The 11191-nt window shown below is 45.2% G+C and overlaps 1 protein-coding gene across 5 annotated transcripts in view; it reads left to right on the top strand.

The window, feature by feature from the left end:
• Positions 1-486: 486 nt before the first annotated feature.
• SOCS6 (suppressor of cytokine signaling 6) overlaps positions 487-11191 on the top strand; it is a 32151-nt gene continuing 21446 nt past the window's right edge. The window contains exons 1-2 of one of the 5 annotated variants that reach the window (XM_074339856.1): positions 499-663; positions 4397-4581. The gene's annotated coding sequence lies outside the window, so the exon portion shown is untranslated. Of the gene's footprint in view, positions 664-707; positions 1732-1810; positions 4285-4396; positions 4582-11191 lie in introns of those variants that run through there. The other 4 variants (XM_074339857.1, XM_019715177.2, XM_019715184.2 and 1 more) reach the window with 4 other exon arrangements.

Below are 11191 nucleotides of genomic sequence, written 5' to 3'. Positions count from 1 at the left end.
CAACAAGCAAATGCTACGATTAAGCCCGAGGAGGCTCGGGGAAGGGCTTCTCCACGGCGGCCCTGCTCCCGCGTGCGTGCTGGGTAGTCCCCGGTCTCTCCCTCCCGCAGGGACAGACCGGGGTCGCCGGCGCCAGAGGCCCGGGGGGACTGTCCTTCCCGCGTGAGCCAGGGCCCCCGAAGAGGGGAGCAGAAGGGGACGACTAGCGCAGGGGAAGCGGCCTGCGGGAGGGGGACCCGGACCGGCCCCTGGCCCACCGCACCCGCCTCCGCGGGGGGCGCCCCCGACCCTGGAGGCCCCCGGACATCGCGGCCCGCGGACGCCCCCGCCCCGTCCCCGGACGCCCCCGCCCCCCATCCCCGAACGCCCGGACGCCCCCGTCTCCCCCCGCCAGGACGTCCTCGCCCCCAACCGCACGTTCCCGACCCGCCCGCACATTCCCGCCCCCGCCCCCTGCGCACGTCCCCGCCCCCCGCCTCCGCGCCCGGACGCCCGCCTGCGCCGCGGGCCGAGTGTTGGGCGCGGGGCGGCCCGCTCGGCTCCTCCGCAGTCGCGCCCCTCGGGAGGAGGAGGAAGGCGGCGGGAGGAGGAGTTGCGGGAGAGGACGGCCGAGCGCCGTATTCGCGCCGGCGCTGGGCGAGGAAGCGGAGCGGCGGCTGCCGGGTGAGCGTCCGTGCAGCGGAGTCGGGGGCCGGGGCTGCGCGGGGCTCCCTGCGCCTTCCTCGGTGACCGGGCCGCCGGCCGCGGGGCGCTCTTCCCCTCGGGGCGGCGGGGCCGGATCCGGCGCGGGCTGGGCCGGGAGGCCGCCCGGCTGCAGGCGAGGGTCCTGGCGGCGCGAGGCCCGGCGCCGCCTCTGCGGGTCCGCGGGCGGGGGCCGGGCCGGCGGGCGGGGAGCGGCGTCCGGGCCGCCGGGGCCTGGAGTCGCCGGGCAGGGCCGAGGCCTGCTTCCGCCGCCGCCGGGCCCCTCGGCCTCCCGGCCACGCGCGCCGCGCCGGGCCCGGGCCGCCGCCTTTGTTGCCCGCAGCCCGCCGAGGAGAGGCCGAGGCTCGGCGCGGCCTGGGGCGGCGGCGCGGGGCCTGCGCGGCTCCACCGCCCGCCGCTCGGCAGCCTCGGACCCCCCGGGCCCGGGGCCAGGGGCCGGCGGGCGGCGCTCGGCAGGGCCCCGGCCGCGTCCGCGGCGTCCCCGTCCCAGTCGGAGGTCGCGGCCGCCGGGCCCGCAGCCTGCTCTCGGCGGGAGGTGCTGCGGGGGTGAATTTCCGTGCACGGCCGGGTGTGGGGACGGTGGCGTCTCACATGGCCCTGGAACCGAGACAGGCCTTGATTCTCAGTTTGTTTCAGGAGTTGGCAACTTCAGGGACACCGTGGTGGCTCAGTGTAGCAGAACTATTGACATTGCTCAGTGCAGGTCCTGCCACAAAACTTGGAATGTGTGCACCCGTCTGTGTGCCAACTTCACGTGTAGTGGGAACGTGCAGTTGGGGGTTCGCGGCCCCACGCTGTGGAATTAAGGACCAGGTGGGAATGGGAGGTAGAACTCAGGCTTCCGGGATGAAATCCATCGCGTGGAATTCAGGTCAGCCCAGGCCTCTTGAACGTCCTGCCCTGGATGAGGCTGTTGCTGGTGTGAGGACATAGTAGTCAGCAGTCGTGTGAATGGGCCCAGAACGTTTCCCAAAGACAGTTCTCGTTGGATGTGTGCCTTGGAGTAAAAACATAATTATACCAACCAAGGTAAACAGCCATCTACTTACTTCAACGTGAAATCTCCGAGGTGTTCTCAACCACAAGAGGTTCATACATTTAGCTTGACTTTTTTTTTTTTTAACCCACCAAATACCACAACGTGAAATACGCCCGGCTTACTGGAATGAATGAATTGTAAATGGAATATTTAGTGCTCTGGAGAGTCAGCGTTACTTAAAAACATGAGTGGCATTGGTGGCCAAGTTTCACAGGTAAAAGCCCAGAACGTGGCCTGTGACACATACTTTCCCTGTGCTTTCTCCTTCGTCAAGTGCTGCATCACCTGGCCTGGATATGGTTTCGAGTCTCCAGCTGTAAATGGAATAGGTGGCCTCACCCCATTGGTTCCAACAGTGTCCCTAATGTTTTCTTGCTCTCTTTGGGAAAGCCGGCTCACTGATGGGGGACAATCAGGAGTCTTAGAAGAACTGACTGGGTTCGGCAGGTGCTTTGCACTGTTCCGCCTGGGAAAGGGTCAGACAGGTTACTCACCTGAACCTGACCTGTTTGGGGGCTCCCTTGTGCAACTCTTCAAAACACATTTTCCCTTCTTAGCCTTTCTTAGGATCGTTGAATACCTTCTGAGTTGATGGGAAGTACAGTGCCCTTCCCCTGCCCCCCTTTTTTTTTAAAATTTTTATTTGTTTTAAGTGTGTTTTTCCAGGACCCATCAGCTCCTAGTAAAGTAGTAGTTTCAGTCTAGTTGTGGAGGGCTTCCCCATCTTTTAAAGGGAATACTGGCAGGCCTTAAACGTGACCCCCACAGGATCCAGGGGCACACCCCCAGGTGTCACCTGGTGCCCTTTCAGCAGCACCTAGCAGGGAGGGAGCCACATAGAAGGGGTTTGGGTGCTATTGACCTGGGCAGCAGCCAACCTGGGCTGTGCTGTGACCTGGGAGGAAAAGCTCCACTGTACTGACTGGATTCCTGCTCATTTTACCGCCCTCAGTGTTCCTTTTAATGGCTCTCATTTTAGGGAACAGAAGCAAGTATCTTAGGACTGTCTTGTTATGTAACATTGCTTCTCAGAAAACTGGTAGTTTTCTTCACTGTGGTCGGTTTTTGGGAAACTTGTGTTACTAGTAGTATCTTTTATTTTACTCATAGAAGTAGTTGTGTCATCTTATTTGAATGTCATAATATACTCTGAAAAAAGGAAATGTTTATGTCCATGTCTGAGTTTGTGGCGATTACTGTTATTATTCCCTTCGAAATATGCAGTCTTGTGAAATGGGTTGATACACAAACACACACACACCCGTGTCGAAGTATGAGGTCAAAACCCCATGTTACTGATAACCTAATAGAACTAATCCTTTACAAGGGTAGATAGTAAGTGACCTAGAGTTGAGTTCATCTTCTGGCGTCTGTTATTGGAAGTGAAGATTGTCTATGTCAGCTCTCTATCCTCGTCCCTAACCTCTTCCTTCCAGTTTAGGGAATGCTGCATCTGTGGTGCCTGAGTACCTTTGTAAAATTATTCCTTCTGCAGGGGAGGAACTTGTAATGCTAGTATATGTCATAAAAAGGAGAAACTTTTTTGTATGACTAGATTGATCCGAAGAGTTGTGCAGGGGGTAAAATAGAAACAGCAGTGGGACATGTTTTGAATTGTACCGAGAGTGAAATTGTCATTAATGTTTTTTATGGCTAATTTATTACGCCGTATAGCATGTTGGTTTAGCTAATACGTAGTGAAGGCTTGAGGACTGAGGGCACATTTTACTTTAAATTTAGTGTCTTTGGGGATTCATACAAACATCTAATTTTACTTATTTGGGAGTTGTATTTAGGTGACTGTTGGTCTTGTTGATGTTTCAAGAATAGACATACTTAGGTAAAGTCATTTAAGATTTCAGTTCTCGCGTTGCACACACAGGACGTTTGGGACGTGTTAGATCTTTAGGAAAGAGGGTACACTACTAGCTTTGTGACCTTGGACACATTTTATATCCCCTCTGAGTCTTATTCCTTATATGGGGCTAAAGGAGGGCTAATAATCCGCTTGACAGTTATTGAGAGTATATATTTTGTTTAAAGTAAAATGCAAGCTCTTTACCTTGGGGCTGCCAGGTTTCTGCCTGGTTCTGCAGAAAGTCATAGGGTAGGTTTTTAAAATAATCTCTAAATCTTGTTTCCTTTTTCTGTAAACTCATGCCTTTCTCAGCATTGGTGTGAAAATTAAATGAGATAGTGCATGTAGGTGAATGAGTTCAGTGCCTGGAATATAACACGTACTAATAGTATGATAACAATTAGTTTACACTGTGATCAGTTAAAAGGAATATTCTGGTTTATCAGCAATGTCTCTGTAAGACTTGGTTTTTCTTGTTAATTAAGCCGTTTGTGAGGGAAGGGTGAGAGACCAACGAGACAAGAAAACTGGAAGTAAAAGAGGGGAGAGAAGGGGAGTCGACAGAAGTATTTATGGGACCAGCCACTAGACGTGTGAGGATTGCAGATGGTTGCAGTGAACAGGGATCGGGTCGCTTGGCACTGGGTCACTGCATTCGGTTGCTGGGAGATCTAGAAACAAAAAGGTACCACATCTGGCCTTGCAAGGCCCATGTTCTTGTTTTCATACTGTTTTAATATTGTTTTATCATTCTTAACAACTATCACACTGAAATTTTTTCTTAAAATTATTAAAAGGGCATCACACTTGGAGACTATGTTTGGGGAGCAGTGGCTATCCCATTGTCCCTGGGAGCAGACTATCGAGTAGAGGAGAAGAAAGAAGACAAAACTGACCCTCTGAAGGTCTGGGAGACAAACAGTCATCTGAGCATCATGAAACCCTGAAGGTGTCACTATGCCTTCCTGAAATCTCCCAACAGGTAAATTGGGTTATCTGAAGAGGCCTCTGTCTATATACAGCACTTTAGTGGCAATTTGAGATAATATTTAATATACACACTTGTGTTTAAAGTATTTTTTTCAGAAGGCAGAGGAATATATGGTTCCTATTAGATAAAGTTTTCGTCCAAAACAATTTTAGGAGTTTCGTGTTGTTCTTTAGAACTGTTTAGAAGAGGTGCACGCACGAAGTTCTCCAGATAGCCTGTGACTTGGCGCTGCTTATACTGGTAGTGCTAGTTGTTATTCTGGCCACACCAGTAACAGGCTGGACAGTGGAAGCAGCAGGGTTAATACACTTTTAAAGTAAGATAAATTGTTTCTGGTAGACTTGCTACTTTGTATGGTTTTCCTTTTGTGAATTTTGTTTTGGTGTTTGTAATAATGAAAGTGTTTGTTATTAAAGCTTAATTTTGGTTTTAAAGGAAATAATATCCCTTTAACAATAGTCATTTTTGTCTATTGACATTGCTTTTAAAGTGAAAATACACACACACACACAATAACATTAGTACTAAGTATCACAGACTGTCATAATATGCAAGCATGTACCAAACAGAATTGTCTTAGTATTTTGGTGGTTTTGTACATTTGCAGAATTACTGCATTGTAGAATTAGAAGGACCCTTCTGATTATTAACCAGCTTCATTTTCACACAGGTGATGAGGAAATTGAGACTGAGTGGTTACGTAATCGGCCCAAAGTCACATACCACAGTACAGATTTCAGAATGGAGTCCGGTGTGTGTTACCCTTCTTGACATTGACGCAAGATGTTTTCATTTACTCCTGGGAGCTAGGGAGTTTGGATTTGTGTCTTCATGGAGGATGTCACAGTTGAGCTGGCTCTTGGAGGGTGACCTGTATGTGACTGGGAAGAGGCATAGATGGCAGGGACGTTATGTCAAACAGGCTGAACAACAGGAGTTATGTATATCATCAACCTAGAGATTCTTTTCCTCTCGTAAGTGGGGTTGCCTGTTTTCTGTTTCTTAGTTTACTTCCTTGATTTGATGGAGCTCATTCACCTACTAACTTCCTAGACAGGTGATGGGGAGTTTCGTGTGTGTGTGTGTGTGGCCTTGCGTGCCACAAAACATCTGTATTCTAAATATTTGATTTCTAGTCTGGCTGTGTAGAATCCTAGGTTACTGTTTAATCAGCATAGGGTAGGTTATGCTGCAGTGGCAGAGAAACTCCGAAATCTCAGTACGGAAGGAAAGCTTTATTTCTTGCTGTCAAATCTGCTGTGAGCCTGGGGATCCTCTGGTGTCTTCCTTTGGCTCCAGTCTGCTTTTACCTTCACTTCCCCCCTCCTGTCACCCTGTGGCTCCAGGTTTCCACAGCACATGCAAAGAAAGCTGACAGGTCACAGGCTGGCACTTAAATATTTGGAGCAGAAGCGACACATCAATTTGGCTCACAGTGCTTTGGCCAGAACCAGTCTTACTCCCCTGCAAGGACGTGGAGAAAGATGGAAGCACACGAGAAGTCATTGACCAGATTGTGTGCCATGTTGAAAGTAATTTCCTGTTGGAATTTTGAAGGCATTGCTTCACCAGCTTTCAGCTTTTATTGCTGCTGCTAAGTCAGTTGCCATCCGCATGCCAATCATTTATATGTAATTTTTTCTCTTCCTGGAAGCTTTATAGTACTTTTGTATTATCTCCTAAATTCTAAACTTTTACCGTGATGTGCCTGATTTTTTTTTCTCCTTTGGACATACTGAGATTTCTTGGATCCTTTTTAATCTATAAACTTGTATTGTTCAATTCTGGGAAAATTAAAACTTTTTTTTTTATAGTTACTTCCCCTTAAATTTTTTTCTTTTCCTGACTGAAGCTCTTTGTTGGATGTTGGACCTCCTGACTTGATCATAAAATTTAATTTTTTTAGCTTTTTCTTAACTCAGCCTTTTTGTTCTTTTCTTGCAGGGGGGCGGGGTTCTGTTTTTCTTTTGAATTTTTAATTTTGACTAGGAGTTTTTGTTTTCTAACTGTTCCCTCCCCACTTTTAAAAATAAATAGCATATGACTCTTGTTTCAGATTTGTGATACCTTTTCTTAAGACTTGTTTTTTTTTTTATTTTGCCTTCCCTCCACGAGGGTTAGAGTTCAGCTTTCTCCAGGTTTTCTAAGCCAGTTAACACTATTGTTATCTTCTGTCACTTGCTTTCCAGTTTTCATTGCCCTGGGTTTTTTTTTTGAATAGAGGCGATAAAGAAGTGTTTCATAAGAAGCTCATCCAAAGTTATTTTGTTCTTTTTAATAGTTTTTGTTTGTTTTGCTAGCATCAGTGAATATGAAAACCTTTTACTTTGGGGGAATCCCTGTTTATTTTTTCTTTAAATAAAGGTTTTCAGTTAGTGTTGTCACGAAAGCACATCTATATCACTGAGCTGCGTGTGACTTAGATATGAAATGCTTGCTGATCTGTAGTGGGTAACACAAATTGGTTTAAGTTGGATCATTTTAAAATCATGAAGTGATCCCATGTTTGGCCAGCTCTAAGTGATTACTTCTGACCGTTATTTTACTGTGCATGTAATGTTTCCCATTTTGTAAGCTTTTGCATTATTTGCTCACTGGGGCTGTGTTAGGAAATTTGAATAATTACTGCTCTCCAGGATCCACCTTGTCTCTAAAGATCAGTGAATGAGGTTTATGTTTTGCTCTTAATATACATTTACTAAATCTTAGGTGGATTATGTTTGTATCCTAAATCTGCTGTTCTTAATTTCAGTGCACTTACAGAACACGAGGAAAGATCTTTTCTCTTGACAGCTCATATTCTCTAACGCAAACTGAATGAACAACTCTTATATGTTCTGTGCAAAAGCATTTGAATAACTGATAAACTGCTTTTCATTTGGAGCTTTTGTGTTAAGATCTAAAGGCTGAGAGCATTCAAAGCAATTGCGTCAAGTTTCAGTTATTTTTATGTGCATGTTGCCTTTAGAAGTTAAAAAATTTTGATTTAGTCGTTCCACATATTGAAGAGATTATGTGTATAAACAAATCACTCAAAATGTTGAATGAAAAGCAGTGCAGGAACTTCAGCATTGCACTATTCCATACAGCATCCCCGCCGCAGGATGGAAACAAAACAGCAAACAGATCTTTGGGTCACACTTAATCATCAGCATTTGTGAGAAATTCTCAAAGGATCTTACTTACTTGATAGTTTAAACAGTGAGGTCATTTCTCATAGGCAGTGAAAGTAGTGAGGTTGTTTATGGCATATGCTACCTTTTTAGCTAAAATATTCGCAAGTGCCTAGAATGGTGGAAAAATATATACATTAAAAATTTAATATGCATATATATAAAGACAGTGATGATTTACGTAGGTGTACTACTTTTTAAATCTAACATGTTAAAAATCTAAATTAGGAAATTAAGGAGTGAGTTTATTTCATTAATTCGTATAAGCCAGCGTCATTGACATTTAAATGAGTTTATGAACATTTGTTTCATATTCAATTTAATAGGAATGTATTGAACACATCGGAAAAGATGCTTAGAAATGCTCGTGTGAAAGTTCTCTGCAGGTTAAATTTCTAAGTATCTGCGTATTTTTATTTTCATTGAATCAGGTACTTTTAGAGCTGGATGTGTTTGAGAACTCAGCCTGTGTATGGGAAAACAGACTTAGGAGACTCAGGGTCACACAGCAGACTCAGTGCTGCCTACTCTATATTTTTATGTCAATAGCCTACACAGTGGGAGTGAATCACTTCAAAATTTATTAGTGCTTTTGCTGTAGTTATAAACTCATTGTTAATTTATTACATTTTAAATTGTGTGACAGCTTTAAATCCATTTTTCTTTACTTGGTTATCGTTAAACTTCTTTATCCACCTGTAACCATACAAGTATTCATATTGCTTTTCAAAATAAAGCTTATTGGGGTAAGATCCAGAGGTCCTAAAAGAAGTCCAAGTGATTCTGTTGCCCTCACTATGTTTCAGTTATTCTTATTTGCATGTAGTTGTCTCGAAGGTGAAGCAGCGCAGATTTTACCCTATGTGCAGACTAACTGCTTAGCCTGAATCAGTTACTTGGTTGCTGCCACAAGACATGATGCTCCTGAGTCAGACATAAAGGACCTTCTTCAGGATACTGTCAGTAGCCAGGGTGTCAGCGTTTGTGCCAGTTCCCTGAGCACCACTGCCAAGCTGAGAAAAGAATGGAAGTAACGAGGAGGCCGATGCAGGAAAGCTTGGACCAGTGCGGTGGCAAAACATGATTGGATTCTGCATGTATTTTGAAAATAGCTGAGACTGGGATTTCGTCATGTGCTGGATGTGGACTGTGACAGGACGAGAGGAGCCACTGGTTATCGGAGCAGTTGAATGAATGGAGTGGCCGTAAATGGAAGTGGGAAAGATGACAAGAGCAGGTGCGGCCATGGGAAGGGCAAGACCCAGAGTTTTGTTTTGAACATGTCACTTCTGGGACATCTATGAGAACAACGTGGCAGTGTCAGGAAGGGAGTTGACTATCAGTAGGGTAAGTAAAGAGAGAGAGATTTGGGAGTGGATGACATGCCTGCGAACAAGTGAAGTTGCTCAGAGGCACGAGGAGATGGAGAAGAAATAACCAAAGTCCGGAGCTGGGGAGCCCCCACATGAGATGTGGAGGCAGGCTGAGGAGTGATCCGCTGTGTCGACGCTGCTGCTGGAGCGCCGACGTGGGGACTGAGAATCGGTGCTGCATCGCAGTGTGGACGTTACAGCGTCTGCAGCGTGGTGCAGTAGGTCTCCAGGGTGGGATTCCCCCACACAGAACTGTAGGTCTCGCGGATGCATGCCTCTCCTCAAGTGTTCTGCTGCAGCGGGATTAAAGACGTGGGACCTCTTTCCCCACCCACAGCTGGTGGGAAAGGGGTCCAGGAATGTGTTTACACGTGAGAAATGACATTTTTAGGAGTTGTCGAGGAGAGGGGCCAGTCGTTGGGAGGTGATGACCAGGTACACACTGGGAGGGGAGCCTTTGGAAAGGCACGTGCGTCTGTGCAGTAACAGGACGGAAACAGACGTGGAGGCCAGTGTCACCATGTCAGAACAAGTGGTGTTGGAGTTGGACGTTGTCTTGTGATCTTTTTAATTTTCTCAGTGAAACAGGAAGCTGGGCTAGCAGCTGAGATGGAGGATGGAGGATGGGGGAGTAAGTGTTACAGGTATGAGGAAAGATGTGAAATGGTCAGCCAGGACAGTGAGAGCGCGAATGGATCAGGGAACTGGCGTGTGATTTGCAGGCAGCATTAGGGCTCCACCTGAAGTTCCTGCTCGACTGTAAAGGGAGCCAATCAGCGGTGATGTGTTTCTCCAGCCACATTCCCCTGTAAGGACGGGTACAGGCGTGGCATAGGCAGAGTTGGATTTAACCAATGTTGTGGTTTTGCCAAGAGTTTTTCGGCGTGAGAGTGAGGGAAGGGGATTAAGGGTATGTGCTAGAGAATGATTATGATTAATTGTGGAAAATAAGGGAAGTAAGGAAGGAAAAAGGGACCATGAAAAGTTGGTGGGGTTATTATTCTTGTCTTTTAGACTTTGACTATTTCAGCCCCACCAAACAAAATGTCAGATGTACAAAAAGCTATTTTGGCTGGAGTGAGGAGAAAAGAGAAGGCTGTCTAGGTTCTAATCAAATAAAAGTAATACAATACTCTTATCTTTTAATTTATATTTTTGTTTGGCTGTCATGGCTTAACTGAAAGCCAAGAAAAGGTCTTGTATTTTGCTTTAACCTAATGGATTTACTTAGGCATTCTCTTTAAAAAATACCTTAAGAACAAACAAGTTCACAGATTCTATTATAAAAACATCCATGTTTATTATAGAATATTTTGAAACTAAAGTATTGATAATGATACTTGCAAAAATTTCTGCAATCCAGTTGACATTTCTGCTGTTTTCCTCCCTATTCTTTCTACATAATCAAGACCATACTTTACATACAATTTTGTTTCCTGTGTTTTTACACTTAACAAATGAACAATATGAAATTTTCCCCCATGTTATTTATAGCTCTGGATAAATATCAGTTTTAGTGGTTCCCTAAAGTTCCATTGTGCAGATGTGCCAGAATTTTGTTTACAATTGTCATACAGTTAGAAATTAGGATTCTTTTGATATTTAAAAGTTAAATTTATTTTTTATCATATACAGTAATGCAGGGGACTTTATACTTTGGTTTCATATTATTTCTTTTAAGATTTGTAAACAGCATTATTGGGTCAGAGTATGAATATTTTTAAGAGTTGCATATATAACCAAGTTATATTTTTACAACTAGATTAAGACATTTTCATGTAATGACTATTTAGAAAAATCTTTGCTGATTTCACTTGTGAAAAATCATTACTATTTTAATTTGCATATCTTTGAGTCTTATGGGGATCAGTATTTTTCTGGAAATACGTTGAGCCAATTGGTTGTTTTTGTGGAAAAATGCATATTAATTCCTGCCTCACACATAAGTTATTACTAGATTAATGAAGGACTTACATGTGAAAAGCACAACTTCAGTACTTTTATAGGAAATACAGGAGAATATATGCTTTCAAGTGTCAGAGGAATTCTTAAGAC

This window comes from Rhinolophus sinicus, linkage group LG09 (genome assembly GCF_036562045.2).
Source record: "Rhinolophus sinicus isolate RSC01 linkage group LG09, ASM3656204v1, whole genome shotgun sequence".
NCBI classification, from domain to species: domain Eukaryota; kingdom Metazoa; phylum Chordata; class Mammalia; order Chiroptera; family Rhinolophidae; genus Rhinolophus; species Rhinolophus sinicus.
This window is presented reverse-complemented; position numbering and strand designations above follow the sequence as displayed.